The following is a 21,366-nucleotide window of genomic DNA, read 5'->3' as shown; positions in this document are numbered from 1 at the left end:
CAGTTTTGCTTTCACTTCCTTTTTTCCTCTAGTACTTACAGAGTACACTCACTGTGTCACTTAACAACTGAAACATGTTCTGAGAAATGCATTATTAGATGATTCTGTCACTGTGCAAACATCAGCGTGTACTTACACAAACCTGGATAGTATAGACTTCTACACACCCAGGCTATATAGTATAGCCACTATGTTATATGCAGTACAGCACTGTCTGTAACTTTGGTATGTGGTTCAGGCTTACTGCTTTCCTTCAGACTGTTTATCAAATGCTACAGGTTCAAGTGTGTAACTAAACAGTTGATATGACACCAGAAGGGAAACAGGACATGTGACATTCTACACCCTGAGGTTAAACACAGACATGGCACTGCTGGGCTTAGATACATGACTGATCTTTTAGGGACATCCTTTCCTCTGAGTGGGGGCTGTGTCAGAATCTGGAGTGGGCCTGTGCAAGTTAAAAATGGCTAGGGGCAGACATTTCACGCAGTGGTAAGATGCTGGCTGGGATGACCACATTCCATATCAGAGTGTCTGGTTTGAATTCCACTTTCATATTGGATTCAGCTTCCTCCCAATACATACCTTGGGAAGGCAGATCATGGCTCAGTACTTTGTTCCTTGTCACTCATGTAGGAGACCCTGATTAAGTTCCAACCTTCTGGTTCTGACCTGGCCCAGCCCTAGCCGTTGGTGTTTGGAGTGAATCAACAGATGGAAGAGCTCTCTGTGTCTGTCTCTCTGCCTTTCATATAAAATAAATGAAAAAATGAAAAAATGGCTAATATTTAAATTCATTTTCATAAATCACTTAAAGCAAGGCTCTGCAGAAATATTTATGGATGGAGCTGGTGATGAGGCGCAGCAGGTTAAGCCACCTGGTGATACCGGCATGCTATATGAGCACTGATCTGAAATCCAGCTGTTCACTTCCAATCCAGATCCCTGCTAATGCAATGAGAAAACAGCGAAAGATGGCCCAAGTACTTGTGCTCCTGCCACTCATGTGGGAGACCCAGATGGAGTTCCAGGCTCCTGGCTGTGGCTATTTGGCAACTTAAAGAGAAGATGGAAGATTTCTCTCTCTCTCTCTGTCTTCCCCTCTCTGTCTCCCTAATTCTGCCTTTCAAATAAACATATAAACTTTTTTTTTTCTTAAAAAGAAATATTTATAGGTCCATTGCTGCTGCCTCCCTCTTCTGTCACTCCTGGTGCTGGTAGTGTGCTTGTTGGGTGTGGACCTGGTACCTGTTTTGTGAAGCGGCAGCTGAGGAGGCTCTGGCGCTTGCCATGGTTGACGAAAAGCCCAAGGAAGGAGTCAAGACTGAGAACATGTACCATATTAATTTGCAGGTGGGAGGGCAGGATGGTTACAGTGCAGTTTAAGATTATACACCACTTAGTAAACTAACGAAAGCTTATTGTGAACAATAGGGTTTGTCAATGAGGCAGATCAGATTCTGATTGACGGGCAGCCAATCATGGAATCAGACACACCTGCAGTGTTGCAAATGGCTAGTGAAGATACAACTGATGTGCTCCAGCAGCAGACAGAAAGTGTCTACTGAAAAAGGAACCCCTGGGGCCGGCGTTGTGCCATAGTGGGCTAAGCCTCCCATATGGGCACCAATTCTAGTCCCAGCTGCTCCTCTTCTGATCCAGCTCTCTGCTATGGCCTGAGAAAGCAGTAGAAGATGGCCCAAGTGCTTGGGTGCAGCTCCAGCTGCTGCGGCCAACTGGGGAGTGAACCAGCGGATAGAAGACCTCTCTCTCTCTCTCTCTGCCTCTCCTCTCTTGTGTAGAACTCTGACTTTCAAATAAATACATCTTTTTTTAAAAAAAGAGCAACTGGAATTGGATCTGGCACTCCAATATAGGACGCTGGTGCCACAGACATCAGCCTAGTCCAATGTGCCACAATGCCAGCCCAGAGAAACTCCTCATTAAAGGTAATAAATTCAGAAAGTTGGATATACACACTCACCTACATATCAGTTACGAAATATCAGAGAATATAGTAGTTAAAATCCCCAAAGAATTTTTTAATGGTATATGAATTTATTTTATATTTTATCTGCAAGATAATGCACTAACATTTAAGAAAGTTTCAAAAAAGAAGAGTGAAAAGGGACTTGCCCTATGAATTACTAAAAAGTGCATAGTCAAAGCAGATTGGTATTTGTAAAAGAGGAGACATATAAAGCAACAGATGCATCTAAAATTAAAAAAAAAAAGCACATATACACAAGGGAATTTACTGTTAAGGAGGTATTTCTAGTCAATTGTGAAAGAACTGATTTCAGGAAAAATGGCTATCCATTCTCAAAAACAAAGAAGAAAAATGAATCGCAAATGAATCGCGATCATATGCAATGTTCAAAAACAATTTTCAGATGTGTTCATGAGCAAAGCATAAAAATGGGTGGAAGCAATGAATGCAGTAGAAAATTTTGGCTAAGTTTTGAGTGGGGACTACCTTCCCTTATGAACTACAAAACCTGGGCACTTTTTTAAAATCTTGATTTGTTTATTTGAAAGTCAAAATTACAGAGAGAGAGAGAGAGAGAGAGAGAGAGAGAGAGAGAAATCTTCCACACTCTGGTTCACTCCCCAAATGGCTGAAAATGGCCAGGGCTGGACCAGACCAAAGTCAAGAGCCAGAAGCTACTTACAGGTCTCCCACGTGGCCATCTGCCGGTGCTTTCCCAGACACATTAGCAGGGAGCCGGATCAGAAGTAGAGCAGCTGGGACTTGAACTGGTGCCCAAATGGGAATCCAGAATGGTAGACGTTGGCTTAACCTGCTATGCCACAGTGCCGGTCCTAAAACCTGGACATTTTAAACCAAAACGGTGACAGTTCTTGAAAATATCTGTCATACATTTCACAAACATATCTGCTTCCTAATGAAAAATGGAAAAATTACTTAATATTGGACAATACACAGATAAGGAACATTAAGTGGTACATCTAAACTAGGGAACACCACACTCATATTACAATAACTAGAACTACATATGGCAAGATTTCCATCATAGTTTTTGAAAATCGGTGGAACCACCTCACCCCGGTGAGAATGGCTCACATTCAGAAATCTACCAACAATAGATGCTGGAGAGGATGTGGGGAAAAAGGGACACTAACCCACTGTTGGTGGGAATGCAAACTGGTTAAGCCACTATGGAAGTCAGTCTGGAGATTCCTCAGAAACCTGAACATAACCCTACCATACAACCCAGCCATCCCACTCCTTGGAATTTACCCAAAGGAACTTAATTTGGCTAATAAAAAAGCCATCTGCACATTAATGTTTATTGCAGCTCAATTCACAATAGCTAAGACCTGGAACCAACCCAAATGCCCATCAACAGTAGACTGGATAAAGAAGTTATGGGGGCCGGCGCCGCGGCTCAATAGGCTAATCCTCCGCCTAGCGGCGCCGGCACACCGGGTTCTAGTCTCGGTCGGGGCACCGATCCTGTCCCGGTTGCCCCTCTTCCAGGCCAGCTCTCTGCTGTGGCCAGGGAGTGCAGTGGAGGATGGCCCAAGCCCTTGGGCCCTGCACCCCATGGGAGACCAGGATAAACACCTGGCTCCTGCCATCGGATCAGCGCGGTGCGCCGGCCGCAGCGCGCTACCGCGGCGGCCATTGGAGGGTGAACCAATGGCAAAAGGAAGACCTTTCTCTCTGTCTCTGTCTCTCACTGTCCACTCTGCCTGTCAAAAAAAAAAAAAAAAAAAAAAAAAAAGAAGTTATAGGACATGTACTCCATAGAATACTATACAGCATTAAGAAACAATGAAACCCAGTCATTTGCAACAAGATGGAGGAATCTGGAAAACATCATGCTGAGTGAATTAAGCCAGTACCAAAGAGACAAATATCATTTGTTTTCCCTGATCAGCGACAACTGAGCACCAAAGGGGAAACCTGTTGAAGTGAAATGGACACTATAAGAAACAATGACCTGATCAGCTCTTGTCCTGACTCTAGATGTACAATGTAATACTTTATCCTTTTTAGTATTTGTTGTTGTTGTTGTTGTTCTAGTACTAGTGGTTGAACTCTGTAATTAACACACAATTATTCTTAGGTGTTTAAATTTTAACTGAAAAGTGATCCCTGTTAAATTTAAGAGTGGAAAAACAGAGGGAGGAGATGTACAATTTGGGACATGCTCAATCAGACTTGCCCCAAATGATGGAGTTAGAAATGTGCCAGGGGATTCCAATACAATCCCATCAAGGTGGCATGTACCAATGCCATCTTGCTAGTCCAAGTGATCAATTTCAGTTCACAATTGATGGCTCTGATAGGTCTAAGAATCAAAGGGATCACACAAACAAGACAAGTGTCTGCTAATACTAACTGATAAAACCAAAAGGGAGAGAACGATCCAACATGGGAAGTGGGATACACAGCAGACTCATAGAATGGCAGACGTCCTAAACAACACTCTGGCCTCAGAATCAGCCCTTAAGGCATTCGGATCTGGCTCAAGAGCCCATGAGAGTATTTTAGGCATGGAAAGCCAAGATACCATGGAAAAGAAAAAAAAAAAAAAAGAAGAAGAAGAAGACCTAAATGAAAGATCTCTGTGAGTGAGATCCCAGTGGAAAGAATGGGGCCATCAAAGAAGGAGGTACCTTTCTCTGAAGGGAGGAGAGAACTTCCACTTTGACTATGACCCTATCGGAATAAGATCAAAGTCAGCGAACTCTAAAGGCTTCCATAGCCCTGGCAACTCATGACTAGAGCCTAGGGAGATTACTGACGCCATGAACAGGAGTGTCAAATTGTTAAGTCAGCAACAGGAGTCACTGTGTACTTACATCCCATGTGGGATCTGTCCTTAATGTGTTGTCTAATGTGCAGTGATGCTATAACTAGTACTGAAACAGTATTTTTACACTTTGTGTTTCTGCGTGGGTACAAACTGATGAGATCTTTACTAATTATATACTGAATCGATCTTCTGTATATAAAGATAACTGGAAATGAAAAAAAAAAACCTGGTGTTAAATTGGAAATGGCATAGAAAATTAATTAATTAAAAAATATTATGTAGGATCTCTGTCTTTAATGTGCTGTACACTCTTATTTAATGCTATAACTAGTACTCCAACAGTATTTTTTTTTTCATTTTGTGTTGCTATATGGGGGCAAACTGTTGAAATCGTTACCTAATATATACTAAACTGATCTTCTGTATATAAAGAGAATTGAAAATGAATCATGATGTGATTGGAAGGGGAGAGGGAACGGGAAAGAGGAGGGTTGTGGGTGGGAGGGAAGTTTTAGGAGGGGGAAGCCACTGTAACCCATAAGCTGTACTTTGGAAATTTATATTCATTAAATAAAAGTTTAATAAAAAAAATCGGTGGAACCAGATCACAGACCAGGAAGCACTGACCATCTAGCTTTCATAAGAAAATGAAATTACACGATCATGCATCTACAAAAGAGAGTCAAAATGCCTAGGGTTACATGGTTGAACACAGGGCTTAGAAGGGTTTCACTTTCGGCTTTATACACGGTACTATCATTTGAGGGTGTCCTGCCCCGACCAAGAGGGGAACAATATAATTTTTTCAACAGAAAACAGCGCTTGCTTCTCTGCAACCTCTTTCAACGTGTACTCCCTGCAGGGCAGGGAGGCACATCGGGTTCTCTCAATTTCATGTCGCCTCACTTCCTTCACCACCACTTCTCACTTGTCGTGACCGACACAGCAAGGCTGGCTGACTGCGGCGGGCTACAGGCACACGCCTCGGGGATCCTTCTAACCCGGCGTTTCCACTTCTTCACAAGCTCAAGCTTTTCGCTGGTCAGTTTCCCACCACCGGGAGGCTCCCCCCGCCGGCAGCGCTCACTTCCGCCCCCTCTGCCCGGGCCACCGAGCCCCCCTCTGCGACCCTCTGGGAAGTTGCCCAACGTCTCACTGACAACGGCTATGATGACACCTCACAGGAAAGCAAAGAGCAGAGTTGTGCAACCCCCTTGGGGGAAAACAACGGAAAGAACCTTCTCAGAAGTTTTCGAAACAGCAACGAGGACAGTACTTGCTCCTGGGAGGCGGTCCTCCCTAGGGGAAGTCAGGGGCGCTACCGACGGGGTCCCCCGCAGGCCCCGCCAGCCGCGTCTCCCCGGCAAAACAGCTACACAGGAGGTCGCCGAGAGCTGCCAGGGCCGATCCTGGGCTGGGTGCCAGCCCTGCGGCCGTCGGGGCGGGGGTTGTAGCTGCTGAGCCGACGTCCCGGGAGCAGACAGCCCTTCCCGCGTCAGCTGCAGGACACCGGTCGGCGCGCCTGCCCCCGCGCCACGAGCGCGCGGTCCCCGGAGCTCCTCGGCTTCTCTCGCTGCGGCGCCCACGCGGCCAGCGCGTCCCTGTGGCGCTCTCACACACAAGGGCCCCTCGCCTCGCTCGACGGACTCGGACACACCAAGTCGCTCGCGGAGTTTCTTACTCACAGTTCAGGGATTCCGCCACTTTTTCTCACGCCTCCGGTCGCCGGCCCCCGGGCTGAGGGACTCCAACCGGAAGTTGCTTTCCGTTCCAGTTCAGAGGGCAGCGGCTGCTGGCGGAGCCATTAACTCTTCACCCTCCACCCGGCCGGGCCGGCCGGGCCCCTTTTGCCCGACCCCGCCCAGCCCTGCCCGGCTCGGCTCGGCTCAGCCCCGCCCCGCCACACCGGGAAAACCTGAGCTGCGGAAGTGAATCCGCTGACAAGTTTTGGAAAGGTCACTTGAGGAATTTTTTTTTTTTTCCAAACAGTAAATAAACAGGTGGAACACATCACCGTGTGTAAGAGTTGAGAGGACCCAAGAATCCCCTGGGATGCTTACGATGTAGTTTCACCAACCAAACCCTAGAGACTCCAGGTCAGACAACTGAGGTAAGCCCAGGAACCTGCATTTTCAATAGATCCTCTTGTGTATGTGATTAAGGTGATTAAAGTCCAACACCCTGAGAAACACCAGGAGAGCGTGCCCTCGCGCACACACCCATGCACGCACACACCCATGCACACATGTGCGTTTGTGTTTTTTCCCAACTAGTAATACTTTACACTAAATGTACTTGCTGAAGTGGAGTGGTTGGGAAATGCAAGTTGAGCTTTACTAGAAAATTTCCCAGGAATTAAAACTTCCCCATTATTCCATTTCCTAGCTATGCTCGCATACTCTCCAAGATAGAAATTTTAGATAGTTTTCTTTCAGTATCTATCTTTTTCCTGTTGAGAGCCAAAGGATCAGATGCTGGCTCCCTCAGGTTCTCCTTGTATTTCTGAACCGTGGACATTTATCCTTCTTTCTTTAGGCCAGAAAGCCTGAGGATTTAAAAACCTGCTAAGTTGCAGTGCATTCTGCCCAATTACCTTCAATATTGGGCTTACTTTTAAAAATCAAAGCCAAAACATAGTTACAACTTTTTTTTAACAGAAACTTCTCAAAGTATTTTGAGCAGTTAAACAGTTTGCTTTTAACAAGGAGTTAAACATGACAATGCATCACTCCTTGAAGCAATTTTAGGTTTACTGAACACAATGAGAGTATAGTCCACAGGTTTTTCCGCAAGCCGTCTGCCCCGATATTGCATAGCCTCCCCTGTTAATCAACATTCCTCATCAGAGTGGTGATGAAAAAACTGCTATAGACATCACTGTGTAAGTTTTTGTGTGAACATGTTTTTCAACTCCTTTAATAAATAACAAAGAATGTGATTGCTGGATTGTATGGTAAGAGTATGTTTAGTAAGAAACTGTCACACCCTCTTTCAAATGGCTGTATGGTTGAATTACAACCAGCAATGAATGAGAGTTCCTGTTGCTCTATATTCTCACCAGCATTTGGTGTTGTCAATGTTTTGGATTATGGCCATTCTAATAGATGAATAGTAGTACCTCATGGTTGTTTAAATTCGCATTTCTCTGAGGACATGTGATTTGAAGCATCTTTTCATATGCTTTGCTGCCATCTGTATGTCTTAGGGAAGGTATTTGTACAGGTCTTTGGCCCATTTTTCAGTTGAGATGCCAGTTTTCCTATTGTTGAGTTTTAGTTCTTTGTATATGTTAGATAATAGTCCTTTATCAGATATGTCTTTTGCAAACATTTTCTCCTAGTCTGTGTTGTGTCTTTATATTCTTTCAGTGTATTTTGTAGAACAGAAATTTAAAATTTTGATAAACTCCAGCTTATCCAGCACTACTTTTGTGTAGATTGAAGGAGCTGCTTTGAAGATTTCTGATTAAAATAGTAGAACTTAATGGAATTCTCAGAATCTAAAGCTGAATGGATAGGCATTTTGAAATATTGGGGTGCTAAAAACTTTGAATAAGGAAATAAAAACTAACTGTACATATTTCTTAAATATGTATTTTTTTCTGTCTTTCCACTCCTTGGCGTTGTAGTAATGAAGAGAAGTGGCTGCATACTTCTTTCTGGGAAACATGCATGAATGGTGGTAGAATTATTTTAGAAGAGTTTGGGTTAAGATGGTGTCAGATATTTTATTTTTCCTATAATGATGATCAGGTTGTTTTTTTTTTTTTTTACAATTGACATATGATATCTTTAATGAAGTCTGGGGAATTGACTTGAGACATTCATTTGAGAAATAATCCTTTTAATAGAATGATATAATTGTGCTCTAGTATTCCTTCATTTATGTTATTAAATACCTCAAGTTAGTATGTAAGTTAGTAAGTAAGTTAGTCATTGGTGGTCGGGTATGATGGGATGAAAATGGGGAACTACAGGCATATTAAAAATATTTTGGGAGCTATTTTTACAGTTGCTTAATATTTTATGGAGAATTCTGAATATAAATCTAAGAACAAGGAAACCTACCAGTATAAACAGTTACTACAACTTGCAGGGTCAGGTTTGATCTCAGCCAAATCTTTGAAATACTATTATTAATGGAATCTGGTTGACTTATTTAAAATGACATGTGAATTGGCTGTCTATGTCTCAGATTCTCCAGCTAAAATGCCTATAAAAATTGAAATATATGAGCATTCATAATAACGTTGGAAGTCAAGACTGCTGATCAGGGCTATTCTGTATGTTGAACAGGCTGTACTCATTTGCCAAACCTTGCCCCTTCAGTCTAAGGCTTCTCAGAGAAGTACTTTCCCTAATTTGCACAAAAGTACCATATGGGTCGTTGTAGCCTGCTGGCAGGCGGTTAAAACCATAATTTGATAAGATTTTACACCAACTGCAAGATCTCTGATGTTGAAATGAACATGTATTTTGTGGTTTGAAGGCAAGCAAATGTGTTGGTAAGGAAGCCACCTCATGGTGCCTACTAGTGAATTGGACAGTTACTTTACTACAATGTGTGATCTCTAATTAATATTTTGTACCCCAAAGTCCCCCATTAGGAACTCTCTCTATTATCCAATTTGGAACTATGGTTTGGAAAATACCAATAATACCCAATGGGAGTGGATAAATGTGATGGTTTCTAGCCAAGCATGTGAAGCCAATAAGGAAAGGGGCTAAGCAGACAGATCTGGCTGTTGAACTTTTTGGAGGCTTCATTTTTTTATACATTGTTCCTATCTATCAAGGAAAAGACCAATAATTGTTTCTGGTTCACCAGCAGTTCTTCTCTTTATAGTAAAATGACTAGGCAGTAAGGGTAAGGAATCTTACCTTAGCCAAACACCCACAGTAACAAAATTGATAAATGCCAGTTTCACATGAAAAGTTATCTATGAACTGTGCATGTCTGTCTGTCCTTCCAGCTCAAGATCTGTGCTGAGGAACTAAAAGCAATTAGATAATGAGAACCAAGGAAACGTCACGTATCTAATTAGTAAGGGCTACACAAGGCGGAGAAAAGGGAAATGTAAGACAAAGCCTCCATTTGAAAATATTGTGCTTCATAAGGGAGAATCCTCAAAATACAAAGAAAACAAACACTTTGAAAAATCATTTACCCGAAGTTAATGAAAAGAATCTGTTTGAAATATAAGATGCTAGTGTAAGAGGAGCGTGGAGGCAAAAAGTAATACACAAAAGTTGGGTAAGTCTGTAAAGACACAAAACATGCAATGGCAAGACTGACATATTATTTGTCCAAAATCAAGGATAAAATCAGTCCATCAAGTTAAACTGCTGCCTAAGACATCCGCAGTCCATATCATGGAGTGCCCGAAGTTGAGTCCCATCTCTGTTTCCAAACTAGCTACCTCCTAATGCATATTCTAGGGGGCAATAGATAATGCCTCAAGTGCTTGGCTCCTTACTATTTGTGCTTAAAACCAATTAAACTCATAAACCTATATTAATGAGCACACAACATATAAAGATAATTTGTAACGGCACATATACAAAACTGTATAGGAATATAGAGTTTTTATTACTGAAACTAAGTATCAGTTCAAATGAGGTTATTATAAATTTAATTTGTTAATTGTAATCTTCATGATAACTTATAATAACATATCTAAAAATAAGTACATAAAATGGGTAGGGAATAAAGTATTAAACTGGAAAGAATCAGTTAAACACAAAGGAAGGCAGTAATGGAGGAACTGAGGATAGAAAAATGGAATAAGACATAGAGGAAGTAAATAAGGTGGTTGAAGTATTAGTTCTTTATTGTTAGTAATCACCTTAAATGTAGATAGCTCAACTTCTTCAATCAAAAGGCAAAGCTTGACAGAATGAATCATACATAATCAGATAATTGAATTACATGCTGTCTATAAGAGACTTATCTTAGATGCAAAGACACAAATCAATGAAATTTACAGTAGGAAAAAACTTTTTCTGGCTGGCGCCATGGCTTAACAGGCTAATCCTCCGCCTTGCGGCACCGGCACACCGGGTTCTAGTCCCGGTCAGGGCGCCGGATTCTATCCCGGTTGCCCCTCTTCCAGGCCAGCTCTCTGCTATGGCCCGGGAAGGCAGTGGAGGATGGCCCAAGTGCTTGGGCCCTGCACCCGCATGGGAGACCAGGAGAGGCACCTGGCTCCTGGCTTCGGATCAGCGCGATGTGCCGGCCGCAGCGGCCATTGGAGGGTGAACCAATGGCAAAAAGGAAGACCTTTCTCTCTGTCTCTCTCTCGCTATCCACTCTGCCTATCAAAAAAAAAAAATTTTTTTTTCTAGGAAAATAGTAACTAAAAGAGAGATGGATGGCTACACTAATATAGACAAATAAGACTTCCAGACAAAAAACTGCTACAATGGCCGGTGCCACGGCTCACTTGGCTAATCCTCCACCTGCGGCACCGGCACCCCGGGGTTCTAACCGGATTCTGTCCCGGTTACTCCTCTTCCAGTCCAGCTCTCTGCTGTGGCCTGGGAAGGCAGTGGAGGATGGCCCAAGTCTTCGGATCGGTGCAGCGCACTGGCCATAGCAGCCATTTTGGGGGGTGAACCAATGGAAGGAAGAGCTTTCTCTCTGTCTCTCTCTCTCACTGTCTAAATCTGCCTGTCAGAAAAAAAAAGAAAAAAGAAAAAAGAAAAAACTGCTACAAGATACAAAGAAGGTCATTGTATATCAACAAAATAGTTATTCATTAGAAAAATGTAACAGTTATATACATATACCCACCAAACTCTTGGGCCCTAAAAATATATAAACATTGGCTCAATTAAAGGGAGAAATAGACATTGCTACAATAATCATTGGAGACTTCATTATGCCACTTTTAATAATGGAGAGAAAAACAGAAGATCAAAAAGGAAATAGACAACTTGAATAATACTCTAATTGACTATACCCAACAGACATCTTTAATTGATTATACCCAACAGACATATATAGAGCAATCCACCCAAGGAAACCAAAGTATATTTTCTACTCAAATGGATGTGGAATATTCTCCAGGATAGATCCAATTACAAGATTAACAACAACAACAAAAGCTTGATATATTTAAAAAGACTGATATCAGAGTCGGCACTGTGACATAGAAGGATAAGTCTCTGCCATTAATGCCTGCATCCTATATGGGAGCTGGTTCAATTCTCAGCTGCTCCATTTCCAATCCAGCTTCCTGCTAATGTGCCTGGAAAACTGCAGAAGATGCCCCAAGTGCTTGGACCCCTACATCCACATGGGAGACCCAGAAGAAGCTTCTGGTTCCTGGCTTCAGCCTGGTCCAGCCCCGGCCACTGTGGCCATTTGGGGAGTGAACCAGCAGATGGAAGATCTCTCTCTGTCTCTCTTTCTCTCTGCCTTTCAAATAAATTAATTAATCTTTAAAAAAATAAAAAGATAGAAATCATACAAATATCTTCTCCAGCCAAAATGAAATGAAACTAGAAATCAATAAATAGCACAAGAAAACTGGAAAATTCATTAAAATGTGCAAATTATGCCACACATTCTTAACCAGTGAGTCAAAGAAGAAATCACAAAGAAAGTTAAGATTTACTTACAGATGAATGAAAACAAAGTTGCAACATACCAAGACATGTGAAATGCAATGAAAGCAATATTATAGGGAAATTAATAGCAATAAATTTCCACACACAAAAAGCAGAAAGACTTGAAATCAGTAACTTAACTTTATACCTCAACAAACTAGCAAACTTTATCTAAAACTAGCAGAAAGAAGGAATAAAGAGTAGAGCAGAGATAAATACAAGAGAGGTTAGAAAAATAGAAGAGCGAATCAATGAAAAACTATTCAGGCTTGGAAAAGATCAATAAAATTGATAAACCACATAAAGTTGTACAAAAAAAGAGAAGACAGAAAATAACCAAAATCAGAAATGAAAGTGGGAATATTACCACTAACCAAATAGAAATTTAAGAGAATTATAAAATTATGGAACAGTTGTATGTCAACAGATTACAAAATTTAGGTAAAATGAATGTATAAATTCCTAGAAATCAAACTACCAAATCTGAATCAAGAACAAATAGAAAATTCAAACAGATTTGTAACAAATGATTGAGTCAATAGTCAAAAACCTCTCAAGAAAGAAAAATCCAAGACCAGATAACTTTGCTGGTAAATCAATCTTTCTTTCTTTCTTTCTTTCTTTCTTTCTTTCTTTCTTTCTTTCTTTCTTTCTTTCTTTCTTTCTTTTCTTTTCTTTTTTTTTTTTTTTTTGGACAGGCAGAGTGGACAATGAGAGAGATAGAGAGAGACAGAGAAAGGTCTTCCTTTTCTGTTGGTTCACTCCCCAGTGGCTGCTGTGGCCGGCGCACCGCAGCCGGTGCACCACGCTGATCCGAAGCCAGAAGCCAGGTGCTTCTCCTGGTCTCCCATGTGGGTGCAGAACCCAAGCACTTGGGCCATCCTCCACTGCCTTCCTGGGCCACAGCAGAGAGCTGGCCTGGAAGAGGAGCAACCGGGACAGAATCCGGCGCCCCGACCGGGACTAGAACCCGGTGTGCCAGCGCCGCAGGTGGAGGATTAGCCTATTGAGCTGCGGTGCCGGCCAAGGTAAATTTATTTAAAGATTTATTTATTTGAAAGTAGAGTTAGAGAGAGAGAGAGAGAGAGAGAAAGAGAGAGAGATATCTTTCATCTGCTAGTTCATTCCCCAAATGGCCACAATGACCAGGAGCCAGAGACAGGAGTTTCTTCCGGTCTCCAACATGGATGCAGGGCCCAAAGGGTACATTTGGAGGGAAGTGGATCAGAAATGGAGCAGCCTGGGCTTGAACCAGTACCCATAAAGGATTCTGGCATCGCAAGTGGCAACTTTACCAGCTATGCCACAATGCCAGCCCTGTCAATGGTGAATTTTACCCAGTACTTAAGAATTAACACCAGAGCAGGAGCTGTGCATAGTAAGTTAAACCTTTGCCTGAAGTGCCAGCATCTCAGTTGGGCACCGGTTCAAGTCCAGGCTGCTCCATTTCCAGTCTAGCTCCCTGTGAATGGCCTGAGAAAAGCAGTGGAAGATGGTCCAAGTGCTTGGGTTCCAGCACCCACATGGGTGACCTGAAAGGAGCTTCTGGCTCCTGGCTTCAGATAGGCTCAGCTCTAGCCATTGTGGCCATTTGGGGAGTGAACCAGCAGATGGAAGACCTCTCTCTCTTTCTCTTTGTCTTTCTCTCTCTCTCTCTCTGCCTCTGCAACTCTGCCTTTCAAATAAAAATATAAATCTTAAAAAAAAAAGTCAGAGAACAACTCAGAAATCATGTTCTGGATTTTATACAACTCATTCTAATGAGCACTCAGTCCAGAAGACTCGTATTCTCTTTTGAGGTCAATATCCTCAGTAACCTAAGGACCTCCCACTAGACCTCACCTCTTTAAGTTTCACATCACCTCCACACTGAAGATCAGACCTACAACACATGGACCCTTGGGGGCAAACCACATCCAAATCCTAGCAACCCAAGATCAGGAACAAGACAAGGATACTTTTTTCCACAACAGCTATTCAATATTGTTCAATAAGTTCTAGTCAGAGCAACTAGATAAGAAAAAGAAATAAAAGGCATCCAACTTGGGAAACAAGAAGGAAAATTATTTCTGTTCTCAGATGATCTTATCCTACACATAGTAAATCCCAAAGATACACAAGAAAGCTAATAGAGATGATTAAAAAATTTAGCAAACTTTCAGGGTACAAAATAAACATTCAAAAAGTCAGCCAGTGATGTACTCTCCTAAAATGAGATAAAATAAAAAATTTTATTTACAATAACATTTAAAGGAATAAAATGCCTCAGAATAAATTAGTTAAAGAGGTAAGAAGACTTGTACATTGAAAACTGTAAAACATTGCTGAAAATATGTTCAGAAAAACCTAAGTGGAAAGACATTCCATGTCCATCAATTGGAAGACTTAAACTCATTAAGATAGTAATATTCCCCAAACTGATCTTCAGATTCAATGCAATTCTTATAAAAATTCCAGTGACCTTTTTGTTTTTTGCAAAAATGAACAAGCTGATTTCCAAATTCAGATGAAATTTCAAGTATCCTCAAATTTATATGGAATTGCAGATGGTGAACAGGAAAAACAAACTTTGAAGACTTACATTTTCTAATGTCAATACTTTTGTGAAGCTACAATAATCAAAATAATAGACCAAAGACATAGAATTGAGAGTCCAGAAATAAACCTTTACATGGTGTCAAAACCATTTGATGAAGTACTCTTTTAAACACATGATGGTGGAAAACTGATAATCACATGCAAAAAAATTAAACTTGTGCAATTAAAAACATTACCAACACACTGACAATACAACCCCCACAATGGGAGAAAATATTTTTAAACCATGTATATGATAAGGATCTAGAATCCAGAATATATAAAGAATTATGACAATGCAACAACAAATAGGTAACTCAATGAAAACATGGGTATGGGACTTGAATAGAGATTTCTCTAAAGAGGATATATAAATGATTAACAAGCACATGAAAAGATGCTTGACATCAATAACCTTTAGGAAAATACGAATTAAAACGAGAGTGAGGTACCACTTCCCCTTCACTAGGATGGCTATAATAAAAATGCAGATGGAAAATGGCAAGTGTTGACAAGAATGTAGGGCAACTGGAAATTTCATTCATTACTGGTGGCAATGCAAAATGGTTCAGCCACTGTGGAAATCAATTTGTGATCCCTTAAAATGCTAAACATATAATTACTGTATAATTGCACAATGCCACTGTTAGGTATATATCCCAAAGTAATGAAAATAGGTACTCAAACAAATAGGTATAAATGCCTGTGCACAGTAACACTATATCCAATTGTCAAAATGTCAAAATTTACCCCAAAACCCTTATGCATCAACAGATGAGTAGATAAACATATTATGTAGTATACACATACAATAGCATATTATTCAGTGATGCATGCTACAATATAGATAAACCTCAGAAACATGCTAAATGAAGGAAGTTACACAGCAAAATCCATACCCTGTAGGCTTCATTTAAGCAGAATATTCAGAATAGATATATCCATAGAAAGAGAATGCATATCAATGGCTGCCAAGGTTTGATGGGAATGGAAATGAAAAGAGCAACAGCTTAATGGTACAGTGTTTCCTTTTGGGGTGATTAGAATGCAATAATTTACCAGTATTAGTTCCTTAGTTATAACAAGGAACATACTAATGAAAGATGTTCATAATTGGGGACTCTCTTCCATGGTGAGGAGAGGTAGGTTGAGTGGTATATGGGAACTCTCTGTAGTGTGCACTCAGTTTTTCTCTCAATCTGAAGTTGTTCTAAAAAATTAATTTCAAAAACCCTTTACCTTAAATGACCCCTGGTCAAAGAAGAAGTAAAGCTGTAAAATAATGTTAATGCTAACATAAATATAACATATCGTATGTTGTAAGATATAGTTAAAATGATACTAACCTTAAATATTTTCATTACAAAACAAAAGAGAATAAAAATAAATGAACCAGACATTGAGTTGAAAAACTGTGAAAAGTAAAATAGTCCAAAAACAGCTTTAAGAAAATATTAATAATGATTAAACAAAGATAAATGATTTAAAAACAAAGCCTACTATAAAATCGGTACTTCCCAAAGGTGAGCTCTGTGACAAGTCCAATTAGGGAAAAAAAATAAAGCATAAATGGACAAAATGAATAATGAAAAAGGATTATCCAAAAAGTTATAGAGGTGATTAAAATGTCTAAGAGAATACCAGGTATGACAACAATTTGAAAAATTTGATTAAAAGAATAACTTTAAACAAAAAATATTACTTAAGCCAGAATAAATCAATAATAGTAGAAAATATTAGAAAAACTTTTAAAAAATTACTTCCAAAATGATGCCAAGGCCAATGGTGTTATCAATTTGTTCTTTAAGTATTTCAGGGAACAGATAACATATTAAACTTTTTCAGAATATTGTGTTATTTTACTTATGAAGCTGGCCTAAATCTTTAATACTAAAAATCTATTAATTATAATTTCCAGAATACTAAAAATACACATTAATATCACTTATAAATGGGAATGTAGAAGTTCTCAGTAAATTACCAATTTTTATTTTTTGGAATGTATTTTCTTCATATGAATTGGATATAAGATTAACTAGTTTGAATGTGCATTTTGCTTACAATTGCTTGTTATAACTGAATTGTTGTCTACAGCTAGCACTGTCATAAAAGGAAAGATTTTTGCACAAAGCATCAGAACATCTGCTTTGAATACTTGGTTGCTCTGCCTGGATAGGGTTCCTGGCTTACGCCACATCGTTTTTGCTCTTTTCTGCTAGTTTGAGTTCTAAGTTGAATTGTGAAGCCAAAATTATGGAGGAGAGGTGTCTAAGCATGTGGGTTAAAGAGAAAAAAGTGGAAATCTGTAGGTATAGTTTGTTTTTTTTGATCAACTAATTATTTTAATCAGAGTAGTAACATAATATAGTTTATGACTATAATCCTGCCTTTATTACTGAAGCATAATAACATGATTTTTGATCACAAGATTTTTTTAAAATTTTTTTTAAATTAAAAAAAATTTTTTTTTTAATTTTTTTAACAGGCAGAGTGGACAGTGAGAGAGAGATATTGGTTCACCCTCCAATGGCCGCTGCGGTAGGCGCGCTGCGACTGGTGCACCGCGCTGATCCGATGGCAGGAGCCAGGTGTTTCTCCTGGTCTCCCATGGGGTGCAGGGCCCAAGCACTTGGGCCATCCTCCACTACACTCCCTGGCCACAGCAGAGAGCTGGCCTGGAAGAGGAGCAACCGGGACAGGATCGGTGCCCCGACCGGGACTAGAACCCGGTGTGCCGGCGCCGCAAGGCGGAGGATTAGCCTATTGAGCTGTGGCGCCGGCACAAGATTTTTTTTTAAGTGTAATTGCTATACTGTGTGTAACAGCACAATACTATATGCAGTAGAAAAATCATGCAGTTCTCTTTAATGAAACCAAAAACATATTAGACATAGATTAACATGAAGTGTTGATTTCTTTCTTAAATATGCCTGTAGTGAACTACAACATTTGATAGTTAATTTGGTGTTTATGATAAATGTATTTGTCCCAGACCAATAGCCAACATCATTCTTAGTGTTAACTGCTAGGGAAATTCCCACTGAGATCAGGAACAAGACAAGGTTGACTGTCTGTTCTTTCTTCTGTTATTAAACACTGTTCCAGAAGTTCTGGCCAATGTGGTAACAAGAAAAAAGAAAGGAGACATGTTTTTCTAACTAGATTTCATATTTATGAATTGCATAAAATAGTTTACTACAGATGGGGATCAAAATGACTGAAATATAAAATTTTGAAATCAATATGACAGCAGTTATTAGAAAATATGGTGGAAAGAACATCAAGATAGTGCCTATACTATCGATATACAAGGAAGAAGCCCAAACAAAATAGATTGGAATACATTTTACAGCAAAGAACCTTATGTTCACTGAGGCCTTAATACATTCAGTGATCTGGAAGTTCACTGGCAGGAAGGTTCTATATTAGTGGGTTGAGTATTTCCCTCAAATTAGGATAGAAATTTTATGAAATTCTCACCAGAACTTTTTCAAGGGTACTTAACAGACTTATTTTGAATTATCCAGTTAGCCATTTCTTTATGGTCATAAATGTTTAAGAGAAATAACTGGACTTTGTTCTAGGCCCCAGTAGGCAGCTAGACAAGTACCTCAGACAGGTTGGACTAGGTATACAGTCCCAAGTCCTGCCCTGATTCTGAAGCGTATTGCATGGAGGCATTCCAGTGTGTCTATCATGTGGTGTAAAGTGTACCCTGGAGAGAATGTGGAGATGTGGTGGCCAAGTGACAAGGGAGACCTCGCTGCTAGGAATGATGTGGTTGCTCTGTGAACTCAGTGGAGTCATTTGCCTTTTTTCTCTATCCTACTGCAAGATAGCCTCCAAATATTGTTTTAATGTTATAAAAAGGCAGGGCAGGGTAGTGAATAAAAGCTGTGGAAAAAGAGGTGGTACGAATTTATATTTGAGCCCTTGCTCTAGAAGACCCTGTGATCATTTTCCTCCAGTAGGCATGCCATGTGGCAGCTGTTAATGTAGCAACAGTGTCAGTGGTTCTTGATATTTAATTTTTTTGATCTGTCAATTTTTCCTATGATTATTCTTAAGAAAATACTACATCACCTCTAATATTCATTTTTGATCAGGAAAATAAAAAGGTCTGTTGGTAAGAAAATAAGACTAGATTACTATAATTGTGTTAGCTTAAATGTTCTAAGATAGGAAATACAGGGTTGTCTGTAAGCTTAATACTTTAGTGTGATGAAATGTTTATTATCATGGGTTTCTAATGAGATGGAAAAATATTAAATATAACTTAATTTTGAATACATATACTGGATCTGATTGGAATTGATTTTTAAAATATAACAAAAAGTATGGATACATATAATATTAACCAACCTACTAAACCATATACAATTTAACTTAGGCCAAGTATCTCTCAGTCTTATATTATGCAATAAAAATCGCTCAGTGTATATAAATTTAAACAATTATTTAAATAGAGGCATAAATTATATCTTAAAAGTTAGAAAAGAATCAATTTTACTTGGATCTTCACTAGGGAACCAATTTTTTTAAAGGGCAATTTCTAACTATGACAATGAATACAAGGACATTACTGAATCATGTAATAAAGTATTCACTTAGAAAAAGCAACAGTGGGACAAATATGCAACACTACAGTTATAGACATTCAGGCCACTTCGGTAGGCTGAGAATCTAAGAACTGCTAAAATTTGATTACCTCTTTTCCAGGTCACAATCTTCCTTCACAGGCTATTCCTCTTTAAAGATGAAGGCAAGACTGGAAGTTTTTTTCCGCAGGCTTTACCAATGCTGCCCAAACTGTCCTGAGCTCTCCCTTGTGTTGAACTGGGAACTTCCACTGAGAAATCCCCTGACTAGAAGACTTCCTTATTTGTAGCTACCAGCAGCCAATCATAGCAAGATATTGAAATGAAGAAAAGACTACCAGAAAATATTCTGTAAACCACCCGTGACTGTAGCTCTGACTTCCTTTTGAAGCAGAGATACTTTAGTTGAATAGTAAGGTGTTTTAACAAAAAGTCAGAAATTATAAACTCAAAATAGTGTATAAGCATATTTTCATGTAAGAATATTTGAAAGGAAGCTTATTTGATAAATGACTTAACAGACTTTAAGAAGCCACTTTTTCACCTAAGCAGTCTATTTATAAATAGCAGGAAAAGATCAAATTTGAGTATAGATGTCTGCGTTAGGGCTATAGATGAAGACGAAGACTGGTTCAATAATGATTTTTGCTGCATTTCCAAGCCTGACCCCAGGTACTCAGAACAGGAGTAAAACAAAGCCTCTTGAAACAGCTTCTCTGCTTTGAGAACTAGGGCCTGCTCTTTGTGTGGACGAGTGTGTATTACAGCACACTGGAGAAATGCTTCACAAATGCATGCATTTCTCTGAGGCTACTTGGGACAAAACATCAAGTTTTATGTGCAAATGGAAGGCAGCATATGCACCACAGACATTTTTCTTTGTTATAAAATTTTAGAGCTGGAAATGTCCTTTGACGCCATCTGTTCCATTTCCTTTTTATTACAGATGAGGAAACAGGAGAGGGTAAATGCTCAATGTCAAAAAGGAAGTTAAAAGTAGCACTCAGATTAAATTCTGAGTCTTTTGAATCCAAGTGCTTTCTTTTTTCTTTCTCTTTCTTAACTGTACTACACTCTTGGTATATCAAATTACTGAACTGAAAATAGACTAGCAAAATGAGCTGTCTCCTTGTTTAGCTCCTGCATTTTTGTAGATGAGATTGAGGCCATACTCAAAGTTCCACAATTAGTTAAAGGACTATAATTTAGAACTTCTGACTCTTGGTCAGAAGTTTCTTTTCTACTCCTCTACTTTTAAAGCACTGCCTTCTCTTAAACTTACATGTTAAATAAGTCTGAGATTTTGCTTCTTATGATAAAATAATTTTGAAAGTATCTTAAACACTGAGTAAGCTTATGAGTAAAACATTCCATATATTCATCTAACATACAGTAAAACATTAAATTTCCTTTAACAGTATGTGCTTTATAACTGTTGTACTGGTAAAATATCACACACTGCATGTTCTTTTGTGCTATGGCAAAATGAAACCTATTTAATATAATAAAAATAGCAAAAAGAAAATAATAAAAAAGTGAGATAGACACTGGTGAAAAGAGAACTTCTCAAGAATTTACATTTCTGGCAGGATACACAGCAGACTCATAGAATGGCAAAAGCCCTAAACAACACTCTGGCCTCATAATCAGCCCTTTAGGCATCTGGATCTGGCTAAAAAGCCCATGAGAGTTTCACAGGCATGGAAAGCCAAGACACTGTGGCAAAAAAAAAAAAAAAAAAAAAAAAATTGACCCGAATGAAAGATCTCTGTGAGTGAGATCCCTGCAGAA

The 21,366-nt window shown here is 39.6% G+C and overlaps 1 protein-coding gene across 4 annotated transcripts in view; it reads right to left on the bottom strand.

Moving 5' to 3' along the window:
* The window catches only part of TANK (TRAF family member associated NFKB activator), a 91,183-nt gene extending 71,416 nt beyond the window's left edge, over positions 1-19,767 (bottom strand). The window contains exon 1 of one of the 4 annotated variants that reach the window (XM_062187300.1): positions 19,686-19,767. The gene's annotated coding sequence lies outside the window, so the exon portion shown is untranslated. Of the gene's footprint in view, positions 1-588; positions 728-6,475; positions 6,581-19,685 lie in introns of those variants that run through there. The other 3 variants (XM_062187291.1, XM_062187316.1, XM_062187308.1) reach the window with 3 other exon arrangements.
* Between the last annotated feature and the right edge of the window lie 1,599 nt (positions 19,768-21,366).

This window comes from Lepus europaeus, chromosome 1 (assembly GCF_033115175.1).
Source record: "Lepus europaeus isolate LE1 chromosome 1, mLepTim1.pri, whole genome shotgun sequence".
NCBI classification, from domain to species: domain Eukaryota; kingdom Metazoa; phylum Chordata; class Mammalia; order Lagomorpha; family Leporidae; genus Lepus; species Lepus europaeus.
The sequence above is the reverse complement of the archived record's forward strand: the minus strand, read 5'-3'. Positions and strand labels throughout refer to the sequence as shown.